At 46.5% G+C, this 17,126-nt stretch overlaps 1 long non-coding RNA gene across 1 annotated transcript; it reads left to right on the forward strand.

The window, feature by feature from the left end:
• The first annotated feature begins 1,566 nt into the window (after positions 1-1,566).
• LOC309654028 lies at positions 1,567-16,026 on the forward strand. The gene is made up of 3 exons (XR_014259751.1): positions 1,567-1,730; positions 14,257-14,432; positions 15,791-16,026. It is a non-coding gene; the product is annotated as an uncharacterized lncRNA (long non-coding RNA).
• Positions 16,027-17,126: the final 1,100 nt, after the last annotated feature.

Here is a 17,126-nt window from a genome sequence, read left to right on the forward strand (position 1 = left end):
AGCAGGCTGAGGGACACGAGGCTGGGTATGGTTGGTCCAAGCCGGTTGGGTTGGGTTGGCCACAGTTGGCTGAGCTGGTTTGGCGGGACCTGGCAAAGAGGCAGGAGCTGGCTGGGATGAATTGACTGCAGCAGGTTGAGCTGAGTCAGTAGAACCAGGCTGGGCACGGTAAGCCACAGCAGGCCGATGTGAGGCCAGAGACTGTGGCCTCCGAGGAGCGGGTCGAGCTTGAGGCTTGTCCCAGGCAGAAAAAGGCAGAGGTATCAACTTGACCTTCCCAGGAGGAGGCCGCTCACACTGGGATGGAGATGGACACTCTGTTTCAGCACTGCTGTCTGGTTTCTGGGCTTGGACTTGCGTTTTCTCAGGCCTCTTACCCTCACGTGGGGTATGCCGCCGTGGCTGGATCGCTGGGGGTGGCTGGGGGTCTTTGGGGTTGCTTGAATTTCCCAAGAGCCGACAGGAAGAGAGCCCAGTTTTCGTCTCATTCTTCTTCCCCAGCGCATGAAGAACCTTCACAGACTCCAGCATGCGCACGCCAAGGGAGGTTCGAGGCTTTTGAAAGCTCTCTTGGCGAAGCTCAGTTTGGTGTTCCTTTCGCTTCGTGTTGGGGATTGCTGGCTTGTCTTCTGCCTTGACTTTGTTCCCTGACTGCTTGTTCTCTTCAGCCTTGTTTCTTCCTCTGGTCCTTTTGGTCTTTTCCTGCCCATGGCTCTCAGTTTTGCTGATCTTTCCGGATGCAGCTTTCTGAGGTTTGCCTTGAGAGTGCTTGGCCGTGTTCGCAGGAGCCCTGTCACTGACTGCAGCAGTGCATATAACCGCTTCTCCCCCTAACAGGCACTCTGGATCCTTTGGCTGGATTTTGGCCTTGGGAGCACCACCGATAGGCTCAGAGGCTTTCTGTTTGTTCTTCCTGGGTTGATCAGAGGGAACCTTTACGACACTTGGCTTTTCCTGCACCTGATTCACCTTAATGGCTCTGGTGTCTTCAGCTTTGATCACGTTGGGACCTTGGGATCGATCAAGATCTTTCCAAGAATTAAAGAGCTGGGGAAGGTGAATATCCTCCGCCAGTGTAGTAATGTCTGCAAGACCACTGCTAGGTTCAGTCCCATTTTCAAGTGTCCCTAGGTCCTGACGACTCAGGCTGTTCTCTCCCAGATCAGCATTTTCAGAACCAGGCTGCTCCTCTTGGCTGAGGGGATCGGTGCAGGCCAGCGGCTGGGGAATATCAGGGATTCCCAAAGGGAGTAGTGGAGGATCTTGGTTTTCTATTGGGATCTGGTAGGCCTCCAGAGGCTTTGACAGCTTGGTTTTGATATCCTCCACGTTCTTACTCTCTGTTTGTCCCTGGCTTGGAGCTGGAGGCAGGGCCAGGAGACGCCTGGCACTCTGGACTGGAGCTGTCACTGAAATGTCCCCAAGTTCAGATGGTGGGTTACTCTCAAGTATGTGACTGTTTCTGCTACTGCAGGACTTGGGGAGTTCTTGAGTTTGTGTCACACAAAACGTCTGGCTTGGAGGTTGCAATCCCAGGGAATTTTTCATCACCAGGGAAGGCTCCATCACTACAAAGGGATCAAGGGAGAAGTCAGTCCCTGGTAAATGAGATGCTCCCCCTAAACACCAACACAGCAGTCGTGTACCTTTCAAGGGGTTCAGGGGCAAGATGGGCAAGGCATTTCTACTAACTCTTCTTAAGGATCATGGACAGTGCCCTATGCTACGAGGTAAGCGGTGACTGTTGTAATGCTTAACTGGTGATCATTTCATGTCACTGATCCTTGGCTCTCTTTGTATCTCATAGGACTGTTGTAAGTCCAATACAAAATGAGTCTTCTTTTTAAACAACTGAAATGTTTTACAAAGCCTAGCATTCTCATATAGAGTCCTTTCAATTCTCCCCACTTTCCCGAGAGGCTAAGAACACTTCACACCATGAACTAGGAGAGGGGGTAGAGCCCTTTCTGATGAAATACAGAAACAAAGACAGAGTCTTAGCCTGCTTGCTCTCTGGACAGGATCTCGGACCACAAGGTCTTAAATCCTGGTATAAATGACGGAAGTGAGGACACTTCAACTGGCACTCTCATAACAAGAGTTCTGAGACACCTTCCAAAGAGACTGTAGCAGTAGACGAGGGAAGGGAGTGCTACAGTGTGGTAGTACAGGGGGAATGCTCGGCTACAGCAGTGAAAAATGTGGTACCTATTGGTGTGCTCTCGGGGTTCTTGTACATGTAGCATAGATGACCTTTACAGTGTCCCTGCCACCTTCCCACCTGCATTAGGTGTTCTTTTTGTTTTTTTGTTTTTTTTAATTTACGTTTATTTATTGATTGATTGTTTGAACTTATTTATTCTACGTATTTATTTTTTTAGCTGCACAGGGTCTTCATTGCTGTGCACGGGCTTTCTCTAGTTGCGGCTAGCGGGGTCTACTCTTGGTTGCGGTGTGCGGGCTTCTCTTGTTGCGGAGCATGCGCTCTAGGCGCGTGGGCTTCGGTAGTTGCGGCTCACGGGCTCTAGAATGCAGGCTCAGTCGTTGTGGCACATGGGGTTAGTTGCTCCACGGCATGTGGGATCTTCCCAGACCATGGCTCGAACCCGTGTCCCCCGCATTGCATTGGCAGGCGGATTCTTAACCACGGCGCCACCAGGGAAGCCCTAGGTGTTCTTATATAGAGTCTAAAAACAGAGGGCACTGAGCGAAGGTAGTGGTTACTAAAGGCTCAGGATCTAAATTCTACCTGTCTCTACACCCCTTCCCAGCTGTCGATTTGACCCCATTTGTGAATGCCGACCTCATTCTTCAACTTTCTCTGCCGTTTGTATACTCACCTTGAAAACTTGTTTCTGTGATGCGTTGAGCAGACACAGGGTGGCAGATTGCAGAGGTGGAAGCTGGTGGTCGGATATTTGTGGGCTGAATCTCCTTCAGTCCCATTCCCATTTCTGGTTGCGCAGAGGCCCTACTTCCTGTGTATGACGCGGAGCCATAGGATTGCGGGCAGGAGCCAAGTTCTCCATACAGTGAAGACCCCAGTGTGCCTTGGTTATAGTAATATACCTGGCTTCCTTCCTGGTAGGGAAGTGACAGGCGGCTATGCCCCTGATTTGGAATCTGAGATGGTGCTCCCTGAGCAAGCCTGGCAGAAAGTGATGGATATAGAGGGACCATGTTATTGGCGTCTGAAGTTTTATCATACTGGGCTGCCATACACATGGAGGAAGCAGCTGGGTGCCGGTCAGTGAGTGCCAGAGTAAAGTCTCCGAGTGAAGAGGAATTCTTTTCAGTGCTTCCTGTGATGTCCCACTCAAGAACACCTGGATAGGAAGGAGCTGAAGTGGAGATCTGGCTGTGGTCAGTAACTCCAGATAACATAGTCGTGCTGGAATGTTGGTAAAGGTAGGCACTACCCATGAGTGTCTGGAAAGAGGTACCGGTAGCCGATGCCGAACTGACGGCAGGGGCAGAGACTCTGGAGAAGTTGCAGACACTTCGTGTTAGGGAAGTTGCATTGCTCACCACAGGAAGAGAATGCTGCAGAGAATTTAGAGTTCCAAGTAGAGATGGATTTTGGAAATTTTCTGTAAGAACAAGAGGGTCATGAAAAACTCAGGGAGGTTGAGAAATTCTCACTACGTTTGAGGAACAGCATTATCTTAAGGTTCTTGCTCTCAGGACACCTCTACTATCGACCCTTCCTGAGAAACCCAAAATCAGACAGTTAATGATGGCTATAAGGACTGAGCAGTTTTCCACTCTTCTGTATTAACTGCCTGTGCTCCCATCTTGGGCACAGATGGGCAGAAGAGCCAAGTGGTATGGTTCAGACATTGTTCTCTAGGCTGGAAGCAACCTTCTCCCTGCCCTGTCTTTCCCTTCAGCCTGCACTCGTATTGACTTCTATGCTATTTCCTAGACTGGAAGCATTTTAGAACTAGGAGGCCCTTAGAGAACTTTCTCTTTTTTCAGTCTCATTTCACGAGTAAGGAAACTGAGGCTCAGAGAGGTCGGGTTGACTTGTTCAGGTTCTCTCATTATGTTAGTGTCATTACCAGGTTTCAGAACCTAAGTATCCTGACTTCCTTGCCAGGACTCCACTCTGAGCATGATAGTGCCAGAAAGCAGGAGAAATAGAACTTATAATATAAGCATTTTTTTTGTCCATTAGAAAACAGTACGGCCATTACCATTGTCATCTTCAGTGTCTCCCTTTGCTTGTGCAGTTCCCACGCTATTACCTAGAGTTGACGTATATATAGCTCAGTCCAACTGGTGAACTGAAAGAGTCATTTTTGCCCTCTTCAAGCCTGGTTTCTCATCCTACCTCAAAATGATTACCCGAAAGTGGATTTCTTAAGTGCTTTTGGAAAGAGAAAAGTTATCTGATTACTTCAGATTACTCATCTATAAAGTGGTTATAACACCACCACCAATAATAATAGCAGTAATAATTAATAGATGAATAAGCTGATCTATTGCGTATGATTTATATGGAGGAAGATACAATAAGTTCTAGAAAGACAAAGAAAAATCATGAAAAACATGTTACGTAACGAAAAAGAAATCCATAGATATTAATGAAAACTGGGGTATGTGGGCAAGTATCAAAGCCTAATGAATTTACTAACAAATGACATTCTGTACCATACATGCAATATTATGAAAGTGAATTTTGCCCACTCTATTTTAGTGAATACTATTAACCAAAAAACACGATGGAGGTGATAGAGGTGAATGAATTCCTAGCCAATGCATACAGACAGAGACGATAAATCAGTAAAAAATGCACAACAAGCAACAGAATGCAACAAATGTGAATGTATAGGTAGCCACAACATATATAGACAAGTATTTCAATGAAAACCGGTACAAAGCAGACAGCAAAATAGTAAGTGTAAAAGAGTTTCATTATTGTGCTCATTCATATTTTTACCCAGCAAGTAACAGGTATTAAGCCTAGGAGAAATATATCTGTCCATGAATATAACTCATATAATAAGCAGAAAGGAAGCTTAAAAAGTATCAAGAAGGTTTTTGTATTTATCCTAGAACTTAGAATCATCTTCCACATCCAAGAAGATGACATCCCAAGACCTCAAAAAACCATCATCCCTAGAATCCAATTAAAAAAGATTTTCAAATGTAAGAAAATCCAAAGGACTCCACAACATTGTTTTAGATAAATGTGGATGTTTGTGTTTTCTTTTTTTCTTTTGCCGCGCCGCGTGGCCCTGGCCGTGAAAGCACCGAGTCCTAAGCGCTGGACCGCCAGGGAATTCCCTAAATGGGGAATTAGAGATGTGGGGCTTGACTTTTTCTTTTTCTTCTCCGGTAGCTAAGATCTACAAGCGAACGATGGCTGTTGATCAATGTGCTCTCTGTGTTAGGAAGGAAATAACTGTAAAAATTGAAAAGCAACCTTGCCTTAGAAGCTACATATCACACAAAGGAAATAGTCCTTCTGATTCAATGTAGAAGATATCATTTAAAATGTTTAATTGGTCAAATGTCTACCTAGTTTAAAAATTAGAAAGAATAGAACACTGAAAAGCAGCCCCCTAGATAACCACTTTGGTTTCTGGTTTCTAGGAAGCATCATTTCTAAAACATACTTCTAAAATGTTTCTATTCCAAACTGTCAAGTGCCAGCTGTATTCAGAGAGGCAATAAAAGAAAGAAAACGGAGTATGACTTTTCTGATAGGCTGCCTTTCCTGGTGATCCCCTGTTCTGGCCTTACTTTCCTTCTTAGTCTGTTAATGTAAGGATTTGCTACCATCAGCTTTGTTTTGCCCTGCTCTGAGCAGATTTCCCTCTGTGCTGTTTCTGCTTTAATTTAAAATCTTTGGCTCCCATCAACATTCCATGGCAAACTGCCTCTTTCTTGAGAGCTCCTCTATGCTTTCCCTCTTCATTCTTATATTTTTTTCCCATCTCTTGGTTCCTGTTGGCCTGTGCTAATGAAAACAATCCTAAACTTGCTTACGTTTGACTCTGTGCCTCCCTATATAGCCCAGTACTCTCCATCCTCTCTCCCTATTCTCTCTTTTCAACTAGTCGAAATACTAGTGGAGGGAGACCATTGGAGATGAAACATCTTGGTATATATCGCTAGTTTTCTGTGTCACCTGGCTTTTCTATGTTTCTGTTGAAACACTCTTTTGAGAAGTCTCTGATTTCATTTTCTACATGGGTACCCTTTAAGGCTCAATATTGGAAAAGAAGGGGATCAGAGTGATCAACCCAATGTGGTATCCTAACGTAACAGATAAGGAAAGCAGCAGGCTTTGTGAGGCAGTCAGTGATTTGTCCAAAGTCACACAGACAGTAAACGTCAAAGTCAAAACTGAAATTAGGTCTCCAGACTTGTAGTTCAATACTTTCCCTCATTATTCCACGCTATTTTGAATCTCCTCCTCAATTTAGGGGCACAAGAAATCGAACGCAAAACTTTCCAAAGTTTCTTTTCTTACCTGACATGGTCAGAGAAGAGGAGACATCAACTGCAGGTACAAGGGATGAGGAGACAACACTAGAGGATGTCTGAGTGGCTGCAGCTGAACGGCGCACGTGTCCAGTACAAAGGTCACTGGTTACTGGTCCAAACGGCTCCACGGAAACCCCAAGACCTCTACCAAGTGGTAGTAGGTTTGGTAGGAGAGTGATGTCACAAAGCAGGCAGTTGAAAGGTATGAGCTAGCCAATAGGGAGGTCCGATCCCCAACAGGAGGGCGGGCTTGGGTGAAGAGAGCGTAGGAGAGCTAAAACAACCCCTCAATTTCTGAGCTCTGGGGAGGAAATCCTAGAAGACAGATTTACCTCCCCCAGGCTCTTCCATTAGGGAAATCATTGCAACATTTCTTACAGACGTTCATTAATATAATTAACTAACAGTTACTTATATTCTACAGAGTATTCTATTTTATGTATCATATACTTAGAGCTATATAGATCTTATTTAACTAGTATCCTTAGGAAGGAAAGAGCCATGTAGTTTGAACTATTACAGTTGTAACTTGGTTAAAGAGCAGGGTGAAGTTTGTTGAGTGTACCCTGTGGAGAATGTTGTGGTCCAAGGCTCTTCTCTTTTAGTTTCTTCTCCTTGACTCCTACCTTCCTTGGGCTGGGCTAGGCTGGGGGCCAGGTTGGACTTGCGACTTAACATTTCTCTTCCGCTTTCTTTTTTTTTTTTTTTTTTCTTCCATTATGGGCATTGCTTCTAGGACAAGCCTTGATCTTGCATTGGATGTTCCTTCCTGTCAACTTCCAGCAGCAGGAGTCTTCTTTTCAGTGCTTGATGCTTCACGAAATAGACTCTGCCCATTGGCAGCAAATACCAGAGAGCCAGGAGACAGAGCTGGTTGCAGACCTTTCCTCTTCCAGCCTTTGGTTGCAATTGTTTTGCCCATGATTTGCTAGCTCTAGTTCCTTGGGCCACACAGGTATCCTGCCATCCAGCTCTTTTTATATGTGAGAGACATTCTGAACACTGTCCCTCTTTCTTTGCACAGAAGTATATACAGTGTGGCAGTTACCGTAATCTCCTCCCCCTTGCAAACAGCCCCTCTAGAATCTCGGACCTCTAGGACTCTCTGTCTTGCATGCTTGGGTGCAAGGCCAAGCACAATGAAGAGGAGAATAATTAGAGAAAGAGGAGGACATTGGTGGAGAACTGGGAGCAGGTAAGGTGAAAGGGCACCGGAGAAAAGAGATGCATGTAGGTTTTTTGGTTTCTGTGGGAAACAAGTTGACACACTTGGGCCTCATTTTGTATTAACAGAACAGAGAGTTGTAGATATAAGTAGCTAGATCGTGCAGCAACTGCCATGAAGTCTGTACACTGAAGAGAACAGTCTCACATCTAGTTTTCATTTTGTTTTATGTCATATTACCTTATTTATAGCATTCACTGGTATGTTTGTAGAACGCAGATGTTTTCAAATGCTCTGGTTTTGTCTACATGGTTATTTCCTTGTCCTATTTGTAAGGAATCCAACATTGTAAGACATATTGCATGTTTTTCTCTTGACGATTGTTTACCTTGAAGCGTCATGAGCTAACTTGAGCTGTTGGATTTTGTGGAGAAACTTTAAAAAGGGTCTGTGAAAAAGGCATTGTGGTGAGTCGCATTATGCACCCGAGCGTAAGGAGCAGATATCTGCCACCAGCCCAGCTTGGCCTGGATTGCCTCTGTGTTAGTTCCCCTGGTTAGTGCTTTTCTCCCTAACCACTCTTGTGACTGTGATAATGTGAGTTAAGGGCTGAGTTGCTAGTGATTTATGTGTGAGGTAGGCTGGTTTGAGGGAGGAAATCTATGGACCTAGTCATTTTCCTTGGTGGTAAGCTTTCAGGGGTGCAAAGATCGATCTTCCTGGGGACTTTTCTGGTACCAGGAAGATATCGCATAGATGGGACCTCCAAAGACACACATTTAATTTTTAGGCCTGTTGTTCCTATTATGGGATGTGAGTTTCTTCACTGATGGGGATGCTGCTTATCTGAGAAGAAACTGTGAAAGGTGGTGTAGTATAGAGGTGTGGCTTAAGCTTTTAAGTTTTCTTCAAGGTTTTTCCCCTAAGCTTCATACTTCAGACGGCCTACTTACATGAGACTAGTATGTGATGTCAGGCTAACAACTTCCTAAATACCTGCAAGCCAGATCAGTGTCTCTTTTCTCTATATTCCCATGGAAATCAAGGGTCCCGCCGAATTTTCCATCGAAACAGTTGATTTGTGCTGTCTCTAGGAATTCTACAGGGCGTACCGTTGCTTCCTAACCGGTGTCATTTGGGAGATCCACCTCTGTACGTTCAAATGATTAATTTTGAGACTCTGCTCATGTGTGCAGTAAACCCTTTAATTCCCTAAGACCTTCCTTTCCTCCATCTCATACCCCATGAAGCCCGCTTCAGTTTATCTCCTGAATTTCTTTGGAATCTGTCAGCTCTCCCTCAACATCCTAATACTGAACTTGCCTGTCTGTTGCGATTAGGTCCTAACTAGTGTCCATATATCTTGTTTCCCTCCAATCCATTCTTCACACAAGAAAGCTTCAAAGCAAGTTGGAACATTGCTCATAAACATCGCTCACAAACATTGTTTTGAGAATAGAAAACACACTGGTGGCCTTTAAGACTCTGCGTGCTCTAGAATCCTCTCTGCTTCTCTAGCCCCATCTTGTGCCACGTTTGCCCTCACTTTCTATGCTTCAGATACACTGAATTAACCTTAGTTCTCACTCATCTGACAGAAGTCAGTTGAGAAATTATTTTTCACTGTGATTCCTAGCATTAAGGAATTTGATGATCAGGTTTTGTATGAGGACTAAAACTAAACTGGGAAGTGGAAGAATTGCGTTTCAACTGTTTCAGTCAACACGCATGTATTAATGATACCTAAGTATTGAACACCGGGCTAGGTTTCATGAGGGATACAGAAGTTCTGGCCATCTCTGGTTTTGGGTATCCCTTATTTGTTGAGACCTTTGCGTTGTTTGGTTGCCTTTTGTCTGTTTTCCAGATGGGAAAACAGGAACAAGGGAAGTATAGGTTATTACTAGGTGGGGTTGAACAAGTGGAGCAGCAAACTGCAAAGCAGAAAGAAGAGGGACGTACTATAGAGGGATGTGATTTCCATTTTCAAGGCGCCTGCGTCCTGTGCAGGGAGACAGCCTAACATAAAATGTGCCTAACAAAAGATCTATTGACTTCTTACTAAAAATCTCCAGTTCATATAACCCAGGGGTTTATACCTTCTCCTTTAAAAGTTCTATTCCTGGGACTTCCCTGGTGGTCCAGTGGTGAAGACTCTGCGCTTCCAATGCAGCAGGCGTGGGTTCAATCCCTGGTTGGGGAGCTAAGATCCCACATGCTGCGCAGCCAAAGAAATTTTTTTCAAAAGTTATACTCCTGTGTTGTTGAATTTAGTGGTTTAGATTTTGTTTGAATGTTAAGAAGATTTCAGTTTATTTACCAGGAACAAACAAAACATAATGTAAAAATAGTTTCCCAGAAACGATTTCCATCGTTCTCTTCTTCCCTTTCTCCCGCAGACTGACTGGTGTTTCATCTTGACAAGTTCTCTGAAGTTCTCTGTCATTCCATAGGAAAGCGGTCTGGCTTGGAGGTTGCAATCCCAGGGAATTTTTCATCAGCGGGGAAGTCTCCATCACTACAGAGGAATCAAGGTTGAAGTCAGTCCCGGGTAAGTGAGATGCTCCCCCTAAACACCAACACAGCAGTCGTGTACCTTTCAAGGGGTTCAGGGGCAAGATGGGCAAGGCATTTCTACTAACTCTTCTTAAGGATCATGGACAGTGTGCCCTATGCTACGAGGTAAGCGGTGACTGTTGTAATTCTTACTGGTGATCATTTCATGTCACTGATCCTTGGCTCTCTTTGTATCTCATAGGACTGTTGTAAGTCCAATACAAAATGAGTCTTCTTTTTAAAAAACTGAAATGTTTTACAAAGCCTAGCATTCTCATAGAGAGTCCTTTGAATTCTCCCCACTTTCCCGAGAGGCTAAGAACACTTCACACCATGAACTAGGAGAGGGGGTAGAGCCCTTTCTGATGAAATATAGAAACAAAGACAGAGTCTTAGCCTGCTTGCTCTCTGGACAGGATCTCGGACCACAAGGTCTTAAATCCTGGTATAAATGACGGAAGTGAGGACAGTTCAACTGGCACTCTCATAACAAGAGTTCTGAAACACCTTCCAAAGAGACTGTAGCGGTAGACGAGGGAAGGGAGTGCTACAGTGTGGTAGTACAGGGGGAATGCTCGGCTACAGCAGTGAAAAATGTGGTACCTATTGGTGTGCTCTCGGGGTTCTTGTACATGTAGCATAGATGACCTTTACAGTGTCCCTCCCACCTTCCCACCTGCATTAGGTGTTCTGTTTTTTTGTTTGTTTGTTTGTTTTTAATTTACGTTTATTGATTGATTGATTGATTGAACTTATTTATTCTACGTATTTATTTTTTTGGCTGCACTGGGTCCTCATTGCTGTGCACGGGCTTTCTCTAGTTGCGGCTAGCGGGGTCTACTCTTGGTTGCGGTGTGCGGGCTTCTCATCGCGGTGGCCTCTCTTGTTGCGGAGCATGGGCTGTAGGCGCGTGGGCTTCGGTAGTTGCGGCTCACGGGCTCTGGAATGCAGGCTCAGTCGTTGTGGCACATGCGCTTAGTTGCAGCACGGCATGTGGGATCTTCGCAGACCGGGGCTCGAAGCCGTGTCCCCTGCATTGGCAGGCGCCACCAGGGAAGCCCTAGCTGTTCTTACATAGAGTCTAAAAACAGAGAGCACTGAGAGAAGGTAGTGATTATTAAAGGCTCAGGATCTAAATTCTACCTGTCTCTACACCCCTTCCCAGCTGTCGATTTGACCCCGTTTGTGAATGCCGACCTCCTTCTTCAACTTGCTCTGCCGTTTGTATACTCACCTTGAAAACTTGTTTCTGTGATGCGTTGAGCAGACACAGGGTGGCAGATTGCAGAGGTGGAAGCTGGTGGTCGGATATTTGCGGGCTGAATCTCCTTCAGTCCCATTCCCATTTCTGGTTGCGCAGAGGCCCTACTTCCTGTGTATGACGCGGAGCCATAGGATTGCGGGCAGGAGCCAAGTTCTCCATACAGTGAAGACCCCAGTGTGCCTTGGTTATAGTAATATACCTGGCTTCCTTCCTGGTAGGGAAGTGACAGGCGGCTATGCCCCTGATTTGTTCGTGGGCCTCCTGATGCAGCAGTTCCCTTGGCTCTGGCCCTGTCGTCAGCTGCCCCTAGGAGGACTCTGAGCCCTAGCTACTTCTCTGGTAGATTTGCCTATTCCCCCACTATAATCACACCTGAATAAGGCAACTCAAACCTTTCAGAGATGTGTCGTGAACCTCTTGTTTTCTGAAATACCTATCTGGTGGTTGTGAGACTTAAGGCCAACCTCCCCGAGAGACTTTGTTTCTATTTCTCCTAGTAAACCTAGACTCATCTCCTGTCACCTTCAACTCTACTCCAATTGTGTTCTTTCAACCCAGACCCCTGACCCTGCTTTTTACTTCTGCCATTTCATCCTCACTCCTGCTTCCTTTCCTAAATCCATACGTCTCTTTTGGCCTTCCTAGCCCTGGGCCAAGTTCCTTCCTCTTTCCTCAGTTTTTACCCCTTTCCTTCATTCTCCCATCCAACTTTCAGGCCTTCCTTTCTCACGCCCCAGTTAGCAGCATCTCAAAATTCGAAAGGTTTATTACTCATCTATTAATTCTATTCCATTTACTTATTCGGTTCTATACCTATCTTACCTATGTATGGAAGAACCGCTGGTAGCCAAGGTGGCAGCAAGAATCCTAGCAGCTGTCACCTGACGTATCCGTAGTAGTCAGCAATTTCCATTTCTTTGTCCCTCTGGGTGAAAAATTGCAGCTTCCCCGAAGAGGTGTATCTGGCAGCATTCTCCCGTTGTTGTTGAGCCCGCCTCTTCATGGCCTCTCGCTCTGGCCTCTGCTCTTGTTCGATGGGCTTTGACATGACTGGCTCAGGCACGTTGGGTTCCCTCCATGGAACTCGTTGCTTGCTGAAGTCTTGGAGTAGAAGTTGGGTTTGGAGCTTGGGTGGGGACTGGCGCTTAGTCACAGCAGGGGGAACAGGCTCGCGCTGGAGAGAAGCGCCAGATGAAGTTTTGTAGGGTGCAGGCCTAGGAGCAGCAGGCTGAGGGACACGAGGCTGGGTATGGTTGGTCCAAGCCGGTTGGGTTGGGTTGGCCACAGTTGGCTGAGCTGGTTTGGCGGGACCTGGCAAAGAGGCAGGAGCTGGCTGGGATGAATTGACTGCAGCAGGTTGAGCTGAGTCAGTAGAACCAGGCTGGGCACGGTAAGCCACAGCAGGCCGATGTGAGGCCAGAGACTGTGGCCTCCGAGGAGCGGGTCGAGCTTGAGGCTTGTCCCAGGCAGAAAAAGGCAGAGGTATCAACTTGACCTTCCCAGGAGGAGGCCGCTCACACTGGGATGGAGATGGACACTCTGTTTCAGCACTGCTGTCTGGTTTCTGGGCTTGGACTTGCGTTTTCTCAGGCCTCTTACCCTCACGTGGGGTATGCCGCCGTGGCTGGATCGCTGGGGGTGGCTGGGGGTCTTTGGGGTTGCTTGAATTTCCCAAGAGCCGACAGGAAGAGAGCCCAGTTTTCGTCTCATTCTTCTTCCCCAGCGCATGAAGAACCTTCACAGACTCCAGCATGCGCACGCCAAGGGAGGTTCGAGGCTTTTGAAAGCTCTCTTGGCGAAGCTCAGTTTGGTGTTCCTTTCGCTTCGTGTTGGGGATTGCTGGCTTGTCTTCTGCCTTGACTTTGTTCCCTGACTGCTTGTTCTCTTCAGCCTTGTTTCTTCCTCTGGTCCTTTTGGTCTTTTCCTGCCCATGGCTCTCAGTTTTGCTGATCTTTCCGGATGCAGCTTTCTGAGGTTTGCCTTGAGAGTGCTTGGCCGTGTTCGCAGGAGCCCTGTCACTGACTGCAGCAGTGCATATAACCGCTTCTCCCCCTAACAGGCACTCTGGATCCTTTGGCTGGATTTTGGCCTTGGGAGCACCACCGATAGGCTCAGAGGCTTTCTGTTTGTTCTTCCTGGGTTGATCAGAGGGAACCTTTACGACACTTGGCTTTTCCTGCACCTGATTCACCTTAATGGCTCTGGTGTCTTCAGCTTTGATCACGTTGGGACCTTGGGATCGATCAAGATCTTTCCAAGAATTAAAGAGCTGGGGAAGGTGAATATCCTCCGCCAGTGTAGTAATGTCTGCAAGACCACTGCTAGGTTCAGTCCCATTTTCAAGTGTCCCTAGGTCCTGACGACTCAGGCTGTTCTCTCCCAGATCAGCATTTTCAGAACCAGGCTGCTCCTCTTGGCTGAGGGGATCGGTGCAGGCCAGCGGCTGGGGAATATCAGGGATTCCTAAAGGGAGTAGTGGAGGATCTTGGTTTTCTATTGGGATCTGGTAGGCCTCCAGAGGCTTTGACAGCTTGGTTTTGATATCCTCCACGTTCTTACTCTCTGTTTGTCCCTGGCTTGGAGCTGGAGGCAGGGCCAGGAGACGCCTGGCACTCTGGACTGGAGCTGTCACTGAAATGTCCCCAAGTTCAGATGGTGGGTTACTCTCAAGTATGTGACTGTTTCTGCTACTGCAGGACTTGGGGAGTTCTTGAGTTTGTGTCACACAAAACGTCTGGCTTGGAGGTTGCAATCCCAGGGAATTTTTCATCACCAGGGAAGTCTCCATCACTACAAAGGGATCAAGGGAGAAGTCAGTCCCTGGTAAATGAGATGCTCCCCCTAAACACCAACACAGCAGTCGTGTACCTTTCAAGGGGTTCAGGGGCAAGATGGGCAAGGCATTTCTACTAACTCTTCTTAAGGATCATGGACAGTGCCCTATGCTACGAGGTAAGCGGTGACTGTTGTAATGCTTAACTGGTGATCATTTCATGTCACTGATCCTTGGCTCTCTTTGTATCTCATAGGACTGTTGTAAGTCCAATACAAAATGAGTCTTCTTTTTAAACAACTGAAATGTTTTACAAAGCCTAGCATTCTCATATAGAGTCCTTTCAATTCTCCCCACTTTCCCGAGAGGCTAAGAACACTTCACACCATGAACTAGGAGAGGGGGTAGAGCCCTTTCTGATGAAATACAGAAACAAAGACAGAGTCTTAGCCTGCTTGCTCTCTGGACAGGATCTCGGACCACAAGGTCTTAAATCCTGGTATAAATGACGGAAGTGAGGACACTTCAACTGGCACTCTCATAACAAGAGTTCTGAGACACCTTCCAAAGAGACTGTAGCAGTAGACGAGGGAAGGGAGTGCTACAGTGTGGTAGTACAGGGGGAATGCTCGGCTACAGCAGTGAAAAATGTGGTACCTATTGGTGTGCTCTCGGGGTTCTTGTACATGTAGCATAGATGACCTTTACAGTGTCCCTGCCACCTTCCCACCTGCATTAGGTGTTCTTTTTGTTTTTTTGTTTTTTTTAATTTACGTTTATTTATTGATTGATTGTTTGAACTTATTTATTCTACGTATTTATTTTTTTGGCTGCACAGGGTCTTCATTGCTGTGCACGGGCTTTCTCTAGTTGCGGCTAGCGGGGTCTACTCTTGGTTGCGGTGTGCGGGCTTCTCTTGTTGCGGAGCATGCGCTCTAGGCGCGTGGGCTTCGGTAGTTGCGGCTCACGGGCTCTAGAATGCAGGCTCAGTCGTTGTGGCACATGGGCTTAGTTGCTCCACGGCATGTGGGATCTTCCCAGACCAGGGCTCGAACCAGTGTCCGCCGCATTGCATTGGCAGGCGGATTCTTAACCACGGCGCCACCAGGGAAGCCCTAGGTGTTCTTATATAGAGTCTAAAAACAGAGGGCACTGAGCGAAGGTAGTGGTTACTAAAGGCTCAGGATCTAAATTCTACCTGTCTCTACACCCCTTCCCAGCTGTCGATTTGACCCCATTTGTGAATGCCGACCTCATTCTTCAACTTTCTCTGCCGTTTGTATACTCACCTTGAAAACTTGTTTCTGTGATGCGTTGAGCAGACACAGGGTGGCAGATTGCAGAGGTGGAAGCTGGTGGTCGGATATTTGTGGGCTGAATCTCCTTCAGTCCCATTCCCATTTCTGGTTGCGCAGAGGCCCTACTTCCTGTGTATGACGCGGAGCCATAGGATTGCGGGCAGGAGCCAAGTTCTCCATACAGTGAAGACCCCAGTGTGCCTTGGTTATAGTAATATACCTGGCTTCCTTCCTGGTAGGGAAGTGACAGGCGGCTATGCCCCTGATTTGGAATCTGAGATGGTGCTCCCTGAGCAAGCCTGGCAGAAAGTGATGGATATAGAGGGACCATGTTATTGGCGTCTGAAGTTTTATCATACTGGGCTGCCATAAACATGGAGGAAGCAGCTGGGTGCCGGTCAGTGAGTGCCAGAGTAAAGTCTCCGAGTGAAGAGGAATTCTTTTCAGTGCTTCCTGTGATGTCCCACTCAAGAACACCTGGATAGGAAGGAGCTGAAGTGGAGATCTGGCTGTGGTCAGTAACTCCAGATAACATAGTCGTGCTGGAATGTTGGTAAAGGTAGGCACTACCCATGAGTGTCTGGAAAGAGGTACCGGTAGCCGATGCCGAACTGACGGCAGGGGCAGAGACTCTGGAGAAGTTGCAGACACTTCGTGTTAGGGAAGTTGCATTGCTCACCACAGGAAGAGAATGCTGCAGAGAATTTAGAGTTCCAAGTAGAGATGGATTTTGGAAATTTTCTGTAAGAACAAGAGGGTCATGAAAAACTCAGGGAGGTTGAGAAATTCTCACTACGTTTGAGGAACAGCATTATCTTAAGGTTCTTGCTCTCAGGACACCTCTACTATCGACCCTTCCTGAGAAACCCAAAATCAGACAGTTAATGATGGCTGTAAGGACTGAGCAGTTTTCCACTCTTCTGTATTAACTGCCTGTGCTCCCATCTTGGGCACAGATGGGCAGAAGAGCCAAGTGGTATGGTTCAGACATTGTTCTCTAGGCTGGAAGCAACCTTCTCCCTGCCCTGTCTTTCCCTTCAGCCTGCACTCGTATTGACTTCTATGCTATTTCCTAGACTGGAAGCATTTTAGAACTAGGAGGCCCTTAGAGAACTTTCTCTTTTTTCAGTCTCATTTCACGAGTAAGGAAACTGAGGCTCAGAGAGGTCGGGTTGACTTGTTCAGGTTCTCTCATTATGTTAGTGTCATTACCAGGTTTCAGAACCTAAGTATCCTGACTTCCTTGCCAGGACTCCACTCTGAGCATGATAGTGCCAGAAAGCAGGAGAAATAGAACTTATAATATAAGCATTTTTTTTGTCCATTAGAAAACAGTACGGCCATTACCATTGTCATCTTCAGTGTCTCCCTTTGCTTGTGCAGTTCCCACGCTATTACCTAGAGTTGACGTATAGCTCAGTCCAATTGGTGAACTGAAAGAGTCATGTTTGCCCTCTTCAAGCCTGGTTTCTCATCCTACCTCAAAATGATTACCCGAAAGTGGATTTCTTAAGTGCTTTTGGAAAGAGAAAAGTTATCTGATTACTTCAGATTACTCATCTATAAAGTGGTTAT

The sequence above is a fragment of the Balaenoptera physalus genome (assembly GCF_965194825.1).
Source record: "Balaenoptera physalus genome assembly, contig: HAP1_SCAFFOLD_1745, whole genome shotgun sequence".
In the NCBI taxonomy this organism is placed as follows: Eukaryota; Metazoa; Chordata; class Mammalia; order Artiodactyla; family Balaenopteridae; genus Balaenoptera; species Balaenoptera physalus.